Raw genomic sequence first — 22386 nt, forward strand, 5'->3', positions numbered from 1 at the left:
CTCAGCCTCTCTCCTTCTACTGATGTCTCCTACCCGATCTTGTCCAAAAGACTCATCACAGCCATCTAGTGGCCAGGAATACTCATTATAGTAACCCGATCGGCTTGATACTTGGAGCACAGCTGCCCAAGGCTTTCCTCCACCCGTTTCCATAAAAAAAACATAGTAGACGTCAATTGACGTCTATGGCGGCCTATCCTAGGATTATACTGAACGTTTTTAAACGTTTATGGCGGTCAAAGAGTTAAAGGTTATTTTAGTTGACTAAAACTAATGAAAAAACAAAAATTCAAAAACAATATTGTTACCGAAATAAAATGCAAACGAAAATGCTTTTTAAAAAACGAAAACTAACTGAAACTACATTTTATGTTTATAAAACTAACTAAAATGATAGCAAAAAATGTTAAAAAAAAATTTTTTATCCATCCATCCATTTTCTTGACTGCTTATTCCTCACAAGGGTCGCGGGGGGTGCTGGTGCCCTCTTTCAGCTGGCTCTGGGCACCCTGGACTGGTTGCCAGCCAATCGCAGGGCTCACAGAGACGAACAACCATCCACACTCACAAGCACACCGAGGGACAATTCAGAGCGCCCAATTAACCTGCCATGCATGTCTTTGGAATGTGGGAGGAGACGAGTACCCGGAGAAGACCCACGCGGGCACGGGGAGAACATGCAAACTCCACCCAGGAAGGCCGGAGGCTGGACTCGAACCGGAGTCCTCAGAACTGGGAGGTGGACGTGTTAACCACTTAATCACCGCCGCTCCTTCGTTTTAGTCTTTGATAATTAATTTAATGCATGAGCCTTTGGGGATGATTTTAATGTGATTTTTAGTAGATTTATTTTGATATAAACCGGGATAATGAAAGTAGTTTGAAAGTATGTCACACAGAAGTGACGTCATCTAGCAGCAGCCAATAGAAAAGCTACTTCAGATGACGTTGCGCCCATTGCGCACAAGTAATACACTTTTTTTTTTTTTAACTAATACTAATACTGAAACTAACAAACTAAACTCAAACTAAGCATTTTTTTAAAGAACTAAACAAATAAAAACTAACAGAACCACCCTGAAAACTAATAAAAACTAACTAAAATGAAAAATTCCAAAACTATAATAACCCTACTGCCATATTACAAATAAATTGGTTTATATACTGTATCATTTTTCTAAATATGCAAAAGCACAAATAAATTATTTGTACAATTTTTAGGACTAAACACAATTTATCTTCATAACATTATGTGGCCCTGGCGTCCTTCTGATTTTCTGTATGTGGCCCTCAAATGAAAATGTTTGGACACCCCCTGCCCAATAACAATAAACATAATCATGGTAAATTGGAGCTGCAGTCATGCCTGTGAATTGTTTGTTATTTCCTGCCATGATTCACATGCTTTGTAGTTTGTGTTTGGAAGATAAGATCTACTTCCCCTTCTCAGAAATCCATCAGTTACTACATGGTCTTGGTCATTTTAATTATCTTTTTGTTATTGTAGTTTCTCCTAATGAAAATATTAAGTAAGTAAATAAGTCTCCCACTCAAATGTATCTATTAAAACAAGGGTGGGCAAACTCGGTCCTACTGCAGGTTTTGGAGGCTTCCCACTTCCAACACAAGCTGATTCCAATCAGCGGGTTCGTTATCAGTCGTTATGCAGACCTTGCTGATGAGCTGATCATACTTCAGCTGTGTTGGAGAAGGGAAACATCCAAAACATGCAGGACTCCGGCCCTCGAGGACCTAGATTGCCCATCCCTGTATTAAAATATATTAAATAATTTGAAGGTTGGACGTTTGGACAAAATACATAAGGGAAGACACACATATTTCTGTTTTTTTCCCCCTCAAATTCACTTGATGTAAAATCAATACGTAAGCTCAAACTTGCTTTCTTTCCCAAGGATTTACAGTCAAGACTGCTAAACATGAATAGGTAAAAAAAAAAAAAAAAAAAAAAGGTGATTTGTGTGATACAATAGGCCACTTTTAATTTTTTTTAAAGATATATACTATGCTCAACCTTTGCTCATCATCATTTTTAGATAAACATTTTTGCACATTGTGTCAAGCGAAAAGAACCTTTCCATATCTATACTATTGGTCAGTCCCCACATGGGTCTGTTATTTTACACAAATTATTGACCAATCAAAACAGTCGGTGCAATAAAATACAACACAGACATCTTCTTAAAATAATAGCCAAAGTCATTTTTTTTTTCATATTTTTCAGGAAACAAAAAAATTGAACCATTTGCATCATGAGGAGATGATTTAGGCAAAAATAAAGAAAAAATTGCAAAAAAAAAAAAGACTTGGGGCAATTCTTTTAAGAGTGTGACGACATAATATTTAAGAAATTTAAGAAAAACAGTATTTTCTTAAATTTCTTTAAAGGTGCACGATGCAAGATTAGACTCAAATTTGAGTGTTAAAATAACCATATTTTTCACCCGCACATGTTTTAAGAATTGTATAATGGACAGGAGGCACGACTGTGGCACAATGACTGTTGCCCCTATTTTTTTCTGTAAAAGGAAAAAATGTTGGAGCGTTCGGGCTGGAATCTTTAACTGTGGCTCTGAGCATGACGTCATGAGCATGCACGCTATTGTCCCTGTTAGCTCTCGCGATTGTTCACGTAACTTCACGGACAGGACAGCTAATTCAAACTGGATTTAAAGAGACCTGCACCCGATACGTCTCAATCCCTTGTGGAGACTCCACAGAAGACAAAGAGAAGTAAAAAACTTTCAGACCAGCGTCAAGGGAGGACGCGGATAAATATAGGTGCAGCGTTCGTCAGGTGGAGAGAGCGAAGAGCTATCCTGGGGATGAAACGGGACCCACAGCTTGCTAACTTTTTGCTAAAATGGTAAGACTTCATAACGAAAATATGACAGGGTCTATTTATTACGGAGCCCCTAAGGTGACATTGTAGGAAAAAAAAAAACTTTACGTTCCCTCGCAAAACATTTTGCGTTCCCTCGCAAACGCAAAGTTGTTTTGCAAGGGAACGCAAAGTTGTTTTTTTCCTTTACCATGTCACCTTAGCTGCGCCGTAAACACTTCCGGGTCATCTTCCATGTGAACAAAAGCGACGAGGATGGAACGTTTGTAAACATGAAACAAAACAGTGGGAAAGCTTTCCCAAAGCGACTAGGATGGAGCATGTATTTTCCACTGCTTTGTTTACACGTCGCCTACATGTCACCTTAATGGCTTCATGGCTCCGTAATGTATGATTAGCAGTGCAGAATAAAACTACCACACTGTCGCTAACTAATGTCTCCGCACTTGGGCATACTAGCAACGTATTGCTATCCTCAATGTCATCGGATTCACAGGAATGCACTATTTACGTTTGGAAGGTTGTAATTACGTAAGCTTTTGTCACTCAAAATCACTTTCACATACAAAGTAACTTGCAGATTAATACATTTCTTACCTCTGTAGACATTATTAATCCTATGAAAAAGGCATCGTGCTCCGTGTTTACGTTTGTTCGATTAACTTGGAGGTTTGCTCGTGCCCGAAAAGTCACGCACGCTCCTGGCAGTGTGCACGTCGCTGGAGTCCATTCCACGTTTCGCCAGAGGGGTCGCAAATTTGCAAAAACTCTGAATCTTGCATCGTGCCCCTTTAATAGACAGTCTCGGTAATTAATGTCTGAGTGTGTTATACATATGAACAAATAAATGCCTCTCACTAAACAGACTCCCTCACTTTTGCTTCTCAGTAAATAAAAGAGTGTGGCAGAATATGGGAAAACATAATCTTTGCAAGACCAGGCTGGCCACAATCAAATGGAGAACAATCCCAATACAGAATCTCCAACTACGCCACCACCTGTATGACTGCTGGATGAAAGGTAAGGTCCTAATGTCCGTCACAAGGATAGCAATCGCAAAGAGCTAAGATTAGAGAGCCGTAAATGAGCTTCATTTGATTACCTTGTCAGTTCGCTCTGTGTTGTTCCTTTTCTCCTGAAAGCGGAAAGTGAAGCAATAAGGCGTAGCCCCGTTCGTAATTTAAGGAATGGTATAATGTTCCTTTAGTGCCGTTTGCTCTACTGCATCCTGTCTCTCCCTTTGTTTTGATCATCTCAGTGTCAAATAGCCTTTGTGGTAATTCAAGAACCTGTGAGTATTGGCATCTTTCTGTCTAGCTCAATTTAGAAATAATCAATTTAGAAAATGTTTGTACCATGGTTGGTTCAAAACCATATTTCATTGTAGAATCCCTGAATATTGTCTTGTATTTCTGAATACAGAATCAATGCTTCAATATGTTCAAGGAGCATTTCATACCCTAACATAAATGCGGAAATTGCACAAAAGCTGTCATATCACCTGATAGCCGATTTTGCAGCCCAGAAATGGAGACATGTGCCTCTGTAGGGCCTCTACTAACTTGCTTGCACTTTGTTTATTTCCAGATGTTTATTTGTTAATAGTAGTGGCATTGAGTTTTATTTTAATTCATTTAGCTTTATTTATTTGAGTATTTGGTGTCATTGTTAGTTTTAGAAAGACTTATTATTTATCACTTATTTTTGTGAACATTTTTAAAACTTCAATACTGACACTTACAAGTAGGGCTGGGTATCTATTCAGATTTCCAGAATCGATTTAATTCGATTCACAAGGGCCCGATTCAATTCATGATTCACAACGATTTTCGATTCAGTTGAGGAATTCATGCAGCACATATTTTAGACAGTCAAAAGTACCAATGCTGCAATGAGTAAAAACTTCTTGCTCTAATTTAATGCATTAGTAAGAATATGAATATTTACATTAGGAATTGAATCCATTGCAGTTACATTAATCTGTTTCATTTAACATGGCCTGATAAAAACAATAAATAATAATTTAAATAAATTACAACCACAGCACAGGCTGTGTAAATAAATTGACAAAAATGGGGGGGGGGGGGGGGGGGGGGATATATTGATACATGGTTTTATGTATCGATATTGGGATATGAAAAGGTGTATCGATATGATAGAGATTTATCGATATTTCAAACCCAGCCCTACTTACAAGTTATTTTGTTTAATAAAGCAAAATTGACAAATACTCAGATCAGTTCATTTCTACCAGGGGAGGGGTGATGGGGTCACATGGAAGATGACCCGGAAGTGTTTACGGCGCACCAAAGGTGACATGGTAGGCGAAAAAACAACTTTGTGTTCCTTCGCAAAACAAATTTGCGTTCTCTCGCAATAAAATCGCGAGAGAACGCAAAGTTTTTTTTGTTTTTTTTTCTACCATGTCACCTTAGGGGCTCCATAATATTCTTCATGATTAGTTGCATCCTTTCCCACAATTTCTTCTTCAAATTCTGAGAGGACCCAATTGGGGGGCACTACTTATACTATACTTGCAATCCACACTCATTAATATTTTTTTCTTTTAAAAGTAGTATTAAACTCTTGCACTGAAACTCACCACTTATCCAGAAGGCCTGTGCATTAAAATGTTATCACACTTATTTACTGACCATAAAAAATTTTTTGGGTCGGTCAATCATTCTGATACTCCCTATCATCAAATTTTCTTGGACTCTTTCAAATGTGAAGACAAGTCAAGTCAAATTTATTTGTATCGACTTTAATCACAAAAGAGTTTCAAATGGATTCACATGCCCACAGTTGACAAATATTAACATCCCCTGATTGAACCACAAGAGGGCAAGGAAAAACTCAAAAAACCCCATCAGGGGAAAAATGAAAAAACTTGAGAAGGGACTGCAAATGTAGTAATCCCCCTTCCAGGATGATCAGGCTGCAATGGATGACGAATGGGCAACAATTTACATAGTTTGGAAAACTAAACAATATTAACTAGAGTAGTGCGATAGTCAATGTAAGAAGTCGAAGCACTGCAAGCAGACATCAGGGAAGTGGATCCTCATCAAAATCCAGCCCGGTAGGTCGAAGCAGCTCTCTCTATGGCAGCAATTTCAAGGTGATGGTCCACCCCGATCTCATCCCGCGCAGAACCCGTAAACCAGCATCCAAATCGGTCATTGACACCTAACTCCCTCTCCAAGCTGTGGAGAAGGGAAGAAAAGAAAGCAGCGCGAGTTACCAGGCCAACATAATTCAGCCAAATGCAAGAGTATAAAAATGAGTCTTAAGAAGCGATTTAAACGTTTTTACAGAGAGACGTCCGAGGGCATTCCAGAGCACTGAAGCCTGAATCGAAAACACTCCTGAAACTTCTTTTTGCCTCTTGGAATCACCAAAAGACCAGCGTGTTGCGAATGAAGGTTTCGTGTCGGAACGTACGGTACTATTAAGTTGACGAGATAGGTGCTAAGCCGTGTAATATTTGATATGTAAGTAACATAACTTTGAAATCTCATCATCATATACCGGAAGCCAGTGCAAGTGGACTAGTATCGGGGTAATATGATCAAATTTTCTCATCCGCGTCAAAATGCTGGCTGCAGCATTTTGTACTAACTGCAGACTTTTAAGACCGGTCATGAGAAGACCAGAGAGAAAAACATCAAATTACAGTGGCGAGACGTAACAAACACATGAGTTATAATCTCTACATCACCATCAGACAAAATAGGACGAATTTTAGCAATATTGCGCAGGTGAAAAAAAGCAGTTCTAGTAAAATTTGAATGTGCATTTGAAAAGATTGTCATGTCTGGGGTCACGCCAGGGTTAAGTTTGCGTTCATGACCTGTTTAGTTGGGTTCCCGCCCGTGAGGTTAAGTGTCAATTTTGTACTGATATAACAAGTGTCTGTTTTGAACTGATGGAACCATCATATAACCATCATCTAGTTTCAACCAGTTTTAGTCTATGTGATGTAAATCTTTAATTCTTTAGGTGATGTCTGGACCTATGTGATGTCGTCCTTTAGTTCTTTACCTGCTACAACTAATCAGATCGATTCACTGTCTGTCGGTGCAGTCTGAGAAGTGTGTGTGTGTTTCGCCGGATTATTACTTCCTGTTCATCTGTGCAGCTTTCGTTGTTTGAATAAATAGTTAAAACTGAATTTGTGTCTGCGCTTGGGATCCGACTCCAGCACACAACAAAGAGAGAGTTGGGTCGAATATAACGGCGAGATTTTTTACTCAGTTACTTTGGCTTGAATAGTATGTTTACCAAGGTAAACAGATGCCAAAAACTTTTGTTCCCTCTTCAGAAGTCCCCCAGTTCTCCCACAGTAGTCAAGCCCACTGTTGAGCTTTAATGCCAACCCCCAGACACCAGGGAGTAATCTGCAAAAGTCATAGGTTAAGGGTCAGCCAGTGAGTCCTGATCCTGAGGAACTACCAGACCGGCGTGTTTGTTTCACTTGCTTCTTCTGCTTCTATATTTCCCAACACTCAGCACTTGTGTGACTCTCTATCCATTTCAGAACAATCACACAACCACTGCTTCAAAACTGAAAAGCACATGCGCATGGAGGGGGGCTATGGGTTTCTGGGAAGTCGGTTCTATTCTGTAGCCCTGGAATAGACATTCCCTGAGATGACTGACCCAAAGCCTGAGGCAAAAGACCTGCACAAACCTGATTTAATCATATTAGGTGTAGTATTGAGAGCCCTTGGCCTTAGCTTTCAAAAGCGCTTTTAAGTGGAGATGGTTTTCACCACCACTTGATTTGAAGAAGCCCCTTTGGTGGTTTGGTGTGCCTTACTAATCTCCATCATCATAACTATTTGTTTGACAAGGTCATGTCACATTCGCTAATGGTGCGCACAGGCCCATCCTCTATTTTCATATTTCCATCACAACTGCCTTTGTAGTAGGCCTCCCCTGAGGTACATTTTCATAATATCCATCTTTCATTTTGAGAGGCAAGACTGCAGATCACACATCTGAGGAAATCATCAAATCCATACCTGCACAAAGACAATATTGCTTAAAGATGAATCAGTGGATATACAAAGTAGTTAAAAATAATAACTGCATACCTTATGTCACTTAAGCAAACACATTACCCAGGAAGAGTCCATTGCTGCAATGGTAATCATTTTCACATGCTGTATCCCAAAGCTGTGGAGGCTTGAAATTACAAATGTGTTGCACTACTTTACAGATTCTGGAAAATTAACTTGCACCATTCATTTAAACTTGCGCTCGAAAAATGTTTAAAACAAAAAAAGTTTGTTTCATCTATAAAATTGTACAAAAATAGATTTACTGGTTTGACCAATTTACACTGAATGTCTCATCCTGTATGAGCTATATAGTAAAAAATAAAATAAACACTTTATTTTGGAGCGTGATGCCCTTTAAATCATGTGGACGTCCTACCGGTGACAACAATTCTAAAGGTTATCAAAAAAAAACAACCAAACAAACAAAAAACACACACACACAATTATAATAACAATACTATGCCGATACTCCAAATGGTTCAGGAACAGCTTCAAATCTACTTTGGGTGCACCTTTTTTTAGGCGTTTTTGGCAACATTGCTCAAATGGTAAGGGGTGAGCCGCTTGCTCCTCACAAGAGTCACAGGGGTGCTGGAGCCTATCCCAGCTGGCTTTGGGCAGTAGGCAGAGTACACCCTTATTATTTTTTTTTACAGTGTAGCGATCAGTGATACAGCCTAGAGTCCTACTTATCCAAAAAAGTTTGTTTTGGTGAACTTTATTCATCAGCTCGCCTTTTATATGGAGTGCCCTAAGGTTACTTTCTGGGGCTCATTTTATTTTTCTTTGTACTTGCTCCCCCTTGGTGCTGTTATTACAAGCATAGGTTCTGATTTAGGTTCTGAGTACTCTTGCCACAGTACTCAGAAGTTGTTTGAAATTAGACACAGACCTTATGATATAAGTGGTACAAGTGTCTATAAAAAAACAAAAAAACAAAAAGAACAAATATTAAGCAAAGGTGTGGATCTGTAAAAGGTGTTAATTTGTGGAATAATTTGGGAATTGATATGAAAAAATGTGACTCACTTCTGGAGTTTAAAAAAAATGTTTAAAAGTAAATTTAAAAAAAATTACTTATGTCAGACTAGAGTATGAAAATTGTATATGTGAGTATGTGTATATGATTTAGATAGGTATTATGATATATGTTTAGGAATTTCATGTATATATGTTTTTGGCAAATGTAAACATGTCTAAGTGCACTTGTATATATAGCCAGGTTTATACATTTTATTTTAAAAAATAGTAAATTAGGGTGTATTCAGACCAGAAAAGTCCTTTAGTCCGCTTGTTTGGTCCGGACCAAAAGCGGACTTTATTGTTTTTAAGTTTGGTGCGGTTCATATTCACACTGTGCTTTTTGCTATAGTGCGTAATCACGTCGACCCACGTGACGATCCGTGCTCCCATTGGACAAAAATGACGAGGGCTGTACGCGTTCGAAACCCGGAAATAGCGGAAAACGTGAGATTCCTGACGTGCTGATTACTACGTTGCATATTTGTTGCGTTATTCGATGCAAGATATATGCGAGCAGTCAATGGCAGCTCATTCAACGGAAGGACAGCAGCGTGGCTAAACAGAATACGGATCGGATAATTATGAATGAATTTAGCACAATATTCACTACCGGGCAAAATTTCTTGGCTTGTTAAGCCCAAAAAGGCGCATATGTCCAGCAGTTGGAGCGGATCAGCCGTGGTTTGTATTCAGACTGCAAAGCGAACCGCGCCTAGTGCGTTTGGAAGCGGACCGAGACCCACCTTTCGAGGTGGTCTCGGTCCGCACCAGGATTCGTTTGTGTGTGTTAAGACCTGCACAAAAGGTCCGCACCAGCGTGGGAAACGAACTCTGGTCCGTTTAAAGTGGACCAAACAGTGCAGGTCTGAATACACCCTTAGTATTATATTAATAATAAAATAAGTTTAAATATATAAAGGAAAAGGGGTAGGACAAGATAAGTTTCTAACTTCTTCCTACTCCCTTTTGAACATGTAAACTGTGATTGATTGATTGATTGATTGATTGATTGATTGATTGATTGATTGATTATTTTATTGGGATTTTCTTTTCTTTTGATTTCTGTTTTTTCTGCTGTTTGCTTGTTTGTATCTTCAATAAATCAAATCAAACTTTAACAAAATCAAATCAAAATTAAAATGTTAGGCAGATGATTCTTAAATTGACCTCCCATTGGATATAAGTTACCCCAATGCTTGTGTTCAACCCTTGTTTGACTGCCTCGCTGATACTTACACAGCCCTAAACGTCCTCAGATGAAATAACAGTAAGACGGAGGACCTGGTACATCCCTAATCACATACTACTTCTTAACCCCCTTGCATTCCTCGTATGAGACCTTTTGTCGCCAATCTTGGTGAAAGACTTGACAAGACCAAGATTTTATAAGGGAGCAACAAATTAATTCTGGACTAAAATCAGCTTTGTTTCAGCTAAAATAGGAAATAAAGGTTGTTGTTTTCATATATATATCTAGACCAGGTTAAATTATTCTATGTTGGTGTTAGCCAGGCTGCCCTTTGGCGGCTGCAGTTGGTGCATAACGCTGTTACACATCTGCTGACTGGCACACTCAGGAGAGAACACATTACGCCTGTGCAAGCTACTTTGCACTGGCTCCCAATTTATTTTGGAATACATTTACATATTTTTCTTATACAGTTCTTTTAATGGTCTTCCTGAATCAAACTTCAATGATATTTTACGAGGTCTGGAGATAAATCTCCCCTGATTTTTTTCCCAGGTCACGATGGAAACACAGGGGAGACACACTCATTCGGTTGGAGGCTCCCAAACTGTTACATGTGCCCTCCAATATTGGACACTCTGGCAGTTTTTAAATCAATCTTAAACCCTATGTCTCAGGGGCATATACACTAAGAATGCTGGTAATATTGCACCACAACTGAACCTGCAGTCTGCGCCCAGTTACCCACCTATTCACTAAGGATATTGCTTAATCATATACCGGCGCAAACAAGCCCACAAAACTGACAGCTTGGAGCAAATTTGCCCCTGATTTACCACACATGGCAACGGATTTGCGCCAAGAACATGGTTGTTATGGTAACTGTTGCGAGAAAGATGACATTATCAGAAAGCGAGGTTGGACCGAGCGTTTCTAGCGCCATTAAGCTGTACAGAGCAGAGAGGACGACAACGGTGTCATTCATTCATAAAGTACAAATTATTGGTTTTTAAAAATATATTTTCAGAGGTTGGCGTGGCCGTACAGTATGCATCCGGCATGTAAAAATTATCGGAAAATGCCTCCCCGCCATTGCCGATCAGCCCGGGTTACATTATGTATCCTAAACCAACATTGAGAAATGTCCCGTCTCTCTCTCTCTCTCTCTCTCTCTCTCTCTCTCTCTCTCTCTCTCTCTCTCTCTCTCCTCTCTGCGTGAACAGCCAGAGAGCGACGGTGCACCGTGGCATGCACTGCTGTCATGATCCTGGGATCGAGGTTGCGGCAGGTTAATACATGCTTTCCAAACACGTTATTTGCGTCACACAAACTCTGTGTGACTATTTACGCTGGCGTTAGTGAATTAGATGCTGCATATCAATGAGTCTCATTTGCATTGGGGTGGGCATATTTTGCGTCAAATGTATGCAAATTACCTAATTTACATACGCGCAAATAACACCGTCGCACCGTGGCGCAATCAGGTTGGCAGGGCACTTAGTGACAGATTTCCCCATCCGTGTTTAGTAAATTAGGCGCTCCCGGATTGCACCATTTTTACCGGTTAGCGCCGCACAAAGGCGACGCAAACCTTTAGTGAATAGGCCCCTGAGTTGTGAGCTTTTTATTTTCTTTGTGTTTGTGTGTTTTACATTTATTACACAGCATATATATATATATATATATATATATATATATATATATATATATATATATATATATATATATATATATATATATATATATATAATGTATATAGTAGAAAAGTATCTTAGCAAAAGAAATCTGTTTATAACTTGTCATGTACAGACAAAATACAAGCGCATTTATTCCATTTAGGAGTAAAGTCATTATCTCATTATCTGACACGGGATGTTTACTAAATGCCACGTATAAACAGATATATTTAAGTTCCATACAAATACTTGAAAATATGGACTACTCCTAGCTGATGTAGCACAATTTTCTTATTGATCTAGACATGGCTCGTTTCGTCATTTCATGTGAATTACATGTTATGGTCAGCCACGGAAATCTTTTGATGCACTGCTATTGCACTATATAAAGAGGAACCTCATTTTCAGCACCTGGGAGGTACCAAGATCTCAAATTAATGGCAAACACCATAAGCAAATTGTAGATTGTATAGATTTACATTGGTGCAAAACACATACCGAGTTGTGCTGCTCTTCTCAAGAATCAATGTTCTTTATAAATGGGCCATAATTCAAATCAACCCCCCAAAACTGTATACAAAGAATTAATTTACCAAATAACTACCAATGTTTTTGTTTGATATTTACCTAGACTGTGATTAGGCAAACTGCAGCCCTTTCAAACGCCCTTCCAGGCATATTGGCACATCTGAGGCGTAGTAGTACTAGTGCCAGCACGTATTTACCTTGTCATGTCAAACAGAACTCGGCAAAGAATTGCCATGTCTACAGACAGCAAATTCTGACATGTATTTCAATGTCAGCACCATCATAATTCGCTGATGTCAGGCAAAAACCTTGTCCTCCGAAATCGCCAATTTTCAGGAGACCCCAAAAAGAGCATGTTTGCACAACTATTAACATTGCATCATCAAAGGACAGCAAGTCATTTTCTCCATTTATAATTTGTAAAAATGACACCACCTATGTGTGGATAGACCGCAAGTCAAGATTTTGGAACAAATATGACATTTGCCAAACTGTGACTTATAAGGTTTCAACCGGACGGACTCTAGCGATATGAGACAGACCATAGTCTGTTTCAACACAAATGTGCACTGGCAGTGAGTCGCTGATGTTAAACTTCACACTCTGGCTGCAGCCCCTTACACACTGGCAGCTGTCTCTCTCTGTTAGAGTACAGCGAGCCTTGAAGAAAGGCAAAAGATTGCTTTGACTGCCAGTGTGAAAGGGGATATTGATTCTTAAAGGTGGAACACCAATGGAGAAAAATTACATACCGTACATGTATTCCAATTTGTTGCCCCATGTCTGCTTGACAGGTGATGCCTACAAATAGAAATGTACAAAGTGGCTTTAGGATGTTAATACATACATTAATACATACGTTTGGCTGTAACTGTGGAAATATACATTCTACGTTTGAAATTAGATGGCATTTTGCATCAACAGTAATGACATAAATACTGTGGCCGCTAAAGAAGAATGCAATTTTTTCAGTGACACACTAATGGGCCTTCTAGACCTCATAATGGACGACAATGGCATTGATGATTTTTCTGTGGATAGGCAGTCATGAACAAAACTAAAGGTGTCAGTCGATTAAAATTTTAATTAATCGCCTAACTTCAATAATTAACTGACGATTAATCACACATTAATTGCATGTTTTATAATTGAATTTATATTTAGATTGTCAATAAAATGTACATTTTTTCCCTAATTTAAATATGGTTTATTTTTTAGTCATTGATACAGTAATTTCATAACAATTGAATAATAAAAATACAATTTAAAATATGTATATATGTTAAAAAAAAAAAAAAAAAACAACAAGTGTGACTGATTTGTGTTGATCATTTTTCTTTCACTACAACATGGCATAATTGCATTTGTAAGACAATGGTGACAGCACAGTTCATGTTTCATATTAAGAGCAAACTAATTTTTAACACGAAGTAACTTGTGAAATTATGCACATTTTTAAAACTGTAAAATACATCCTAGTCCCCAGAAATATATGCATTGTTATTTAATTTATTACTGCAAATTTGTGTTAGTGTATTCCTTTGCGGAACACTTTTATTTTGTTAAGGTCAATAGGATGCGCATTGTAAAATGACATTTCTTTACTGTATGCGAACCAGAAACGATCGATGTGTACTTTTCATATTAAGAGCTACCTAATTTTAAACTAGAAGTAACTTCCGATCTTCTGCACGTTTTGAAATTGTAAAATACAACTTGACGCCAGTTCCCACAAATATATGCAGTATAATTTAATTTATTACTGCTAAATTGTGTTATAGTGACTCCTTTTCACGACGTTGGACGCTTTTATTTTGTTAAGTTCCCGGATGCGCCGTGAAGCCTCTCTTAAGGCCTCAGTATGCTTCTGCGAGAGGCTCGCGTCGAGGCGTCACGTTGGAGCTCCGCTCGTGCGTTTGCCTTCCGACTTGTGCGCAATACACATCGGTGTCTGCTGGAGTTTCACACCAAGTCCCGCTGTCGCTATGGCTGGGCCGCCACAGAGTGGCGATTCTTCTGCATTTTATGACGGATTCAGGAAGTTCAATTTAATTCAGAAACACGAAACAAAGCCGGGGGGAGAGTAAGTTCATCACCGTGGCAATTAATTATTGCCAATTTGCACCGGTGTCGGCCGTAAACTCGCCAAAACACAACAGCCGTGCGCTTAGCGAACACAGTTTTTTATTTTTTATTTATTTTTTGTTATTGTTTTCCGCCTCTCGTCCCAGGCACATATCCACATGCACAGCCATGGTCTCCGAGCAGGGAAGTCGATTTGCGCCGCCAGTTGCCTTCACGGAAACTATCTGGGCGGGGGGCGGGGAGAGAGAGAGAGAAAAAAAAAAGAAAAAACACCATCGAACGGACCAATCAGAAGCGAGCGACGCCCCGCCATCGACGTGCGTCCAAGGATTGGCGACGTGTGCACGTCGGCCGGCCACGAGCGACGCAGCACTTAAAATTCATGGCTCGCGTCGATCATGTGATCGACGGCGCTCATCGACGCGAGAGCAAACGTGGAGGCATAAATTAGGCTTTAAGCCAACATATCTTTCACCCGACGGTGCGTCACTGCAACGGAAGAGAAGACGATGTTAGACTTTCTTGGAGTTGTTGAATAAAATACATCTCACATCAAAAGATCAAGTGGCTTGGAGTCACTCCAAGTGACAAGAAGGCATCTATTCGGCTCTTGGCTCTCACATGGGGTTGAGAGAGCTGTAGCAGCTATGCTGCTGTGCTAATCGCTAACACTGGTGCTACCGAATGCATTCTGTCAAAGCAGGGAACTGGTGGAAGTGCTACACCGTCACAATGGCTCCTCCACATTTCTATCGGGTAATTTTGACGTGGACGTTTCTGCTGCTTCACAACTGGATTTCTCTTTTTCCAAATAAGGAAGCGGCCGTTAATAGAGCGTTAAGAAATTTTGTGCTTTAAAGGCACTTTAAGTTAATGAGATAATAATGCGATAATTTTGACACCCATAAAACACAAAATCATGTTCCAACTACTTTATAACATCCACATTTATCACCGTGTAGGGCCTGCACTGAAAGGTACCACGGAAGACGTACTGTGATGAAGATGTAAAAATAAACTGAATAAATAAATAAATAAATAAATAAACACACAGGAGGTGGATGAACAAGATTGCCATTTCAAACCGTCTGTTTCTTTGGCATCCATATATTACCGGCATCAACATCTACTTGCCAGCTTTCTGCCTAATTAGATCCGATGACTACAATGCGTGTGCATGTGTTATAGCAGTTGCCATGGCAATAGCCTCCCTCTCGTACCCCACTAACAGAATGCTAACAACTTGTCACCTTTCATACACCCACAACATGCTGGCAAATTAGTGACTTACTCTTGCCATCTCGATGTAAATGTAAAAGACTAAATGCAGAGGGATCTTTGGAGGATTGTAAATATGTAGTTGTACAACCTTTCAACTTTGCTCGAGGTTAAGATACCAACGTAAGTTCGTAGTTTCAGACAGGGGTCAAATTACGGAGGCGTGTGTTGTATTGTCTCACTTCACTGCTATTTTAGTGGTAGAAACTGACAGTGCTATGTGTCTTGGGAAGTAAGACAGACTTGGCGGGAGGGGTGTCAAGAGAAAGGTTGAAGATGCTGTCAGTCAATGTCAATCTCTGCTATTTGGATTCCAATTACACCTGTCAGCTCAGTCTGAGTCTTCATCTGTCTCTGTCTGTCGTCTGCATCTACAAAAGCTCCCTCACACACACACACACACACACACACACACACACACACACACACACACCCCTACACACACACACACACACACACACACACACATACAAACTGAGGTTTCAGCATTTTTCAGTCCTTTCTTTTCTCCACATTTGGACCTCTATATCACTCTGTATTAGGGCTGGTCAATTAGCCACAACTTAATACTCACATAACGCTGTTCCTTATATATTTACTATATGGATGTCAATATTACATTGGATTGCATTTGTATTTATTTTTTTTAAAGAGAGAGAGAATGGTAAATAGTAATTCATTTATGTAGTGCTTTTTCACCTTACCAGGCCCTCAAATTGCTTTACATTCGACTACCCATTCACCTACTGATGATGCATCAGGAGCAACTGGGAGTTCAGTATCTTGCTCAAGGATATGTTGACGTGGTCACAATGGCATAGGTTTGAGCTAGGGGTGGGCGATATGGTGAAAATGTCATATCGCGATTCTTTAAAAATAATTTCACGATCTCGATTGTAATCACAATTTTTTTTATATGTATATATTTAGACTAATCTTAGCATTTCTGAACATTTTTGTAAAATTTAAAACATATTTACAATGTATATAAAAGCCTAAAAGAAAAAAAAACAGACATCTTAAGCCAGCTAAGCTTTCTGAACAGGAAATAGTGCAATTATAGCAGCTGTGGTCGATATTCTCCCAGACTACAGGAGGCAGTATGAACCAACGGTGTATGAACAGCGCTAGTTAACACCACAATAGAAGTTGAACATGTTTTTTCCTCAATAAACTATTGACAAAAACAGTTTGGGATGAGTTAGCGAAGTAAATAAAACACAGAATTGGAAAGTGGAAAACGTTGTTTACGACAGCGTTTGCTCGTCCGCGACTCCACGTAGTTTACAAATTCTCCTAGGTGCGCGTGTAGGCAATGTGGACGTGTCTCAGCGCGGGGAGAGTTGCGTACCCGTCGGGTAAGGTTCCGAGGTGGCCGGGCCATGGCCCCAGGCCGGGGGGGAGCGCATACCGAGCCGGCCGGCCCGACCGCCTCCCCGCAATCCCGCTGCTCCGGGCGATCGGAGCTCCCGCGAGCGTCTGACTCATCCACGGCCGCGCGCGCCCTCGGCCTCTCGTTCGAACGCCATTTGCTTTGTGGAGTCGTGAGGTCCTCACGGATGCTTCGGGCTCCAGGTGGAGGAGTGGAACCGTCAATTGCCTTCGGTGCCGGGAGAACATGTAAGTTCGTGTGCGTGTTTGTGTGAGTGAGTGAGTGAGTGAGTGAGTGACTGGAGGGAGGGGAAAAAAAAAGACAGCACCAAGCATCAAGCATAAACCAAGCTTGAGCCCGCATAAAGTTGAACTGTTTAGAATGTGCCACAGATGATCTTGCCGATCTGTCAGCTTTATGAGATCGTCAACACATTAAAGTTCTTAACGATCTAATATCATCATATCGCCCACCCCTAGTTCGAGCCCACCCTCTGGGTAAAAGATGACCATTCTCCCACCGAGCTACGCCGTCCCAGAATGGATTCTGGTGGTTATTCTGCTGACTTAAATAAATGGTGCAATGGACAATATGCACGGCAGCTCATGACGGGGGAATAAGGAGGCATACAAGGTTCTGGTTTCCATTTTATTCTAAGCTAGCGGGACACCATCTGGAGGTAAAATAAACTCATTCTTGAAAATTGTGTTAACATGGATTTTTGTAATTGGTGTATTCAATAGCTCGGAGCTGGTGCTTTTCAAGGTGGAAATGTCATCTGTAGTAGTGACTGCTTAAAGACAAAGGAACAGCTCCTCCTGCCAACTCTGTGGTGCACCTTTATATTCATTTGAACATGTTTACTACTAGGGAGCTGGTACTACAAAGGAGATAAAACGCTTCGGCGAGACAATGTAACCATAGCAATATTGAATCGACAAAGGTCGTTTCTTTTCTTACTTGAATTGATTTGTTTTTTTCAACTTAGATTTTGTAATGTGTTTATATGTTTAATAAATCAAACCAAACCAAACCTGCATGTAGTGTAAAACAGCAAGTTGCTCATAAATCAAATATGGTGCTTTGATCACTTCACCGACATTTGGATAACTTGAGCATTTAATAAAGCAATACATTATTCATGGTAACTTGATGTTATATCAGCGACTGTGAGTATATTTTCAAGATTTTGATGGTATCGCTTATTCGTTAGACTAGCGCCCGGGAGTTGTGTTCATTGAGTCTTTTGTTTTGTTTATTCGCGCATAGACAAAAAGACAATATAAAAAAATAACAGTTGTAACATTGAAATGTGCAGGAGAGGAGAGATCAAGAAACCCATATTGGGTTTATAAAAAGATCTCATCTCATACATAATCTTCATATTCAGTATACATATTCAATATAGAAACAAATACACACATATATATATATATATATATATATATATATATATATATATATATATATATACACACATATATATATATATATATATATATATATATATATATATATATATATATATATATATATATATATATATATATATATACACACATATATATATATATATATATATATATATATATATATATATATATATATATATATATATATATATGTATGTATGTAGGAATAGGAGTAGGAAATGCCAATCTAGAGCAACAGTTTATTTGCAACAAAAATATCACCTCTGAAAAATGAGGGGGACAAAAGGGCACTGACAGAGAGAAACAACAAAAGGCGCTCCAATAAGGGAGGTAAAAAGGGAACCAAAAATCACACGTGACAAGGCAAAAAGCTCAAGAGAACAAGGCTGTGATGACGTTCAGAGAGAGGATACGCAGACTATTTAACAGATGAGGGTAACCAGGCACAGTTGGGAACAATCAGGGGCAGGGGGGACAACTAGTGATGTGCTTCTCGGGTCGAATCCCTGAAGCGTGTGCCGAGTAATGCAGATGAGTGGTTCATGAACGGCGTGTCAATGCGTGTGTTGATGTACGTGGTGACGTTTGAAGCCCCACGAAGCAGGTGTACCACGTGACTGATTCAGGAAATGATTCGCTAGGTTTGAGTGTAGTTCGAAATAAAAGCGGCAAAGAAACGCTATGGATTCCCCTTCACTTTTTGGGTTTCGGGTCCCTTATTGCGCTACTTTTTTTGCTTTTGGCATTCGATTTGACGAGCTTCTTTTTGCGATGGAACCAGCAAGAAAGAGATTTTCCCTTGTTTAGGAGCACTTTGAGCAGATCTCACCTCAGAAGGTAATGCACTGTAATTACGGTACTATTTTAACAGATTCCAATAATAAAATAAAATAAAATGTGACAACACATAAAATTCACATTTTTCTGTTCACAGTTGAAAGTCCCCTTCAGTACTGGGAATCACAGAAATATACGCGTCCAATTCTATACAAACTTGCTATCTCATATCGATGCACCCCTGCTTCATCAGTACCATGTGAAAGAGTTTTTTTCCAAAGCAGGTGAAATTCTCTGCAAAAAAAGAAACCGCCTGAGTCCAAAAACTTCGGAAAAAATAGTTTTTAAATAAAAATGAATAAGCACTTTATTTTACCTCCTTATTTCACATTTTCACTTGTTGAATAAGCACAAATATAGACAAAGTAACACAGAACAATTCATGTTAAAACACTCTTCAAATATATATTCTTTTGTATTTAGAGCATGATTTACACCCTACCATTTTATTGCATGCACCAAGCATGTTATACATTTTTCTGTCCACATGATGGCGTAGTCGAGGAAATGAATCATCTTGAAGCCCCTACGTGTGTGTGAAGCATTTCACTGCAGGGCTTCACTGCTTTACGGGGCTTCATTTTGCCATCACTAGGGACAACACACAAGGAAGGGCAAGTAACCTGAAACGAGATGAAAGTCAGACTTCAAAATAAAACAGGAAATGACTAGACTAAGGAAGACAAAGACAAAAACCACACTACGGTGTAACAACATCATGTTGACCTACAGTACATTCTGTATACTATATGTATAGTAGAAAAGAAAGTATCATGATGGAGTCACCCAAAAATGAAAATATATTGAAATATTCTTGTTTGTATTGTCATTCCAATTAGCACCTTTGAGACCATGGAACTGATATAAATGGAGTCACAACCACTGCAGATTGAGCACTAAGGCAGATAAGTCATATCAAGAGCAACAAATTCCAACATCTGGTTGCGAGAATGAGATGATGTAATTTTGTTCTTGCATCCCCGGAGGCAAAAAACACACTGAAACCTCAGTTCACGGACACCTTGTTTTATGAACACAATTTTTAAGAAATATTGCCTCTGTTCAAGCCCTATACTTCCGTTCAGTTCAGTTGGAAGGCTTGAAGGTAGGAAAAACTCAGCACCAACTGTAGCAGATTTACATCCATCAATCGGGTCAGACCCAGTAGTTTTACAATGCTTCATGTCATAAAGCACTCACCGAAAATTCACGCATTTGCCAAAAGATGGGCATCCGTCAATGATGGGCTGTTGTATTGACAGTTTTGCACACCTCTGATAACTATCATTTGCTCTGTGCATCACACATTGTTTGTTTTTTTTGCTCAATATTAGCCCTGAATATGGTTTCAAAGACTGAAAACTAATGACAATAATCCATCGATTTTCTGTACTGCATACCCCGGCTAGGGTCGCAGATAAGCTGCAGTCTATCACAGCCAGTTAACTAGTCAGCTAGCTGAGTGTAGCTAGTTCAAGGAAGAGGCAGCAGTCTCAGCCAGCAAGTGCTAACCGTCCCCCACAAGACAAGTGAATGCCTGTCTGGGTATGGCAAATGACTTTTACTGGCGTTGATAAATGAAAAAGAGATTCCTGGTGACAGCGTTAATGAGGCTTATAAAACTGAATGTGAAAAGTCTAAGACGGTGTGCAGTGATTTGCTAGCGAACACACCATGTTGTGAGTTCACCTTTTTTTTTTTTTTTTTTTTTATTAAGGAAATTGTTTCAGGTTAACATATAAATACATTTTTATTCATTTCAGTGGTAAGCATTGCTTCAGTTCACAAATGTTTTGCTACATTTACACAAGTGTACCGCATCACACCATTGAAATCAATTTAAAATTTTTGTTTTTTGTTTTTATGGTATATTATGCACTTTGTTTTTGTTGTTGTTTATAATACCTTTTAGATTTTCACGTCTTATCTTGCTTGTTTCCTTGTGAGTCTTTAGCATCTCTTTTCTGTTTTTCTCCACGTTTTCGTCAGCGTGGTCCATTGGTAGCTCCCTCCTACCACCTGTGTCTTGTCCAGGAGTTCCTTGTTGTCTTGTCAATTTATTTGTATTTAGTTCCCTGGTTCCGTTCAGTCCTTGCTAGTTCACTGTCTGTTGTTCTGGTCAGTTGTCACATCTCCACGTCATGGTAAATTTAGTTTTTTGTTACTTTGACTCCTTGTTTGTTACTTTGACTCAGTTTTTGGACTTATGTTATTTATTTATTTATTTATTTATTTATTTATTCATTTATTTATTTATTTTAATTCCAAAGGTACTTGTTTTTCTTTTTTACATTTCTGAAATAACTACATTTTGAGAGCACCCCTGCTTTGCTTTTCTGCTTCCCTGCAACTGGGTCCTCAACACTGCCAGACGTTAGCAGCACTAAATGAACAAACGTGTATTATCAAACGTAGTCCCTCAATTATCACTTATTTTAATTCTTTAATAAAGTGCTATGAGGCTGTTTCAGCTTTGACCTTCTTCAATTAAATGGCTGTGATATACTGTTTTGTAGTTGTCTTACTCCAATATATCACTGTGTATCTCTGTCACTCTATATTTGCTCTGTCTTTATCATTGGCAAAATATCTCAATATCAAATCATTTTGGAGATTATTTTTGTCAACCAAAACAGATCTACATTAAAACTCAATCCTGTTGATTGGCATTCTGTGCTAAAGTTTTGAGTTAAGTTTAAACATTTTAGGATATTGTGCAGGGAATGAAAATCTCTCAATATACATCAAACATATTGTATGATTTTGTAAACCATAGCTCAATTATTGATCACACAAATTAGAGGAAATTGGTAGTTATTATTATCCAAACCATGTGCTGAAGTCTATTTTACTGCAAATCTGAGGAGTCAGGGATGGCTGTTTGACAAAATAATGTAACAGCTTGACAAGAAAATAAATGAGAGTTTCGGAAGATTCCGCGTAGCTGAAAGAAATACAAAGATAGAGGAGGAAGGGATTGAATTAGGTGACAAATAAAAGGATGAGTATAAAAGAATTGATTTGTTGGATGTCTCACAG

At 39.1% G+C, this 22386-nt stretch overlaps 1 long non-coding RNA gene across 1 annotated transcript; it reads right to left on the minus strand.

Moving 5' to 3' along the window:
- Nucleotides 1–5703: 5703 nt before the first annotated feature.
- Nucleotides 5704–17383, minus strand: LOC144030907 (uncharacterized). Its single transcript, XR_013287387.1, has 3 exons — nucleotides 17057–17383; nucleotides 13095–13143; nucleotides 5704–6066 (listed from the first exon to the last, which is right to left on the minus strand). It is a non-coding gene; the product is annotated as an uncharacterized LOC144030907 (long non-coding RNA).
- Between the last annotated feature and the right edge of the window lie 5003 nt (nucleotides 17384–22386).

The sequence above is a fragment of the Festucalex cinctus genome, chromosome 11 (assembly GCF_051991245.1).
Source record: "Festucalex cinctus isolate MCC-2025b chromosome 11, RoL_Fcin_1.0, whole genome shotgun sequence".
NCBI classification, from domain to species: domain Eukaryota; kingdom Metazoa; phylum Chordata; class Actinopteri; order Syngnathiformes; family Syngnathidae; genus Festucalex; species Festucalex cinctus.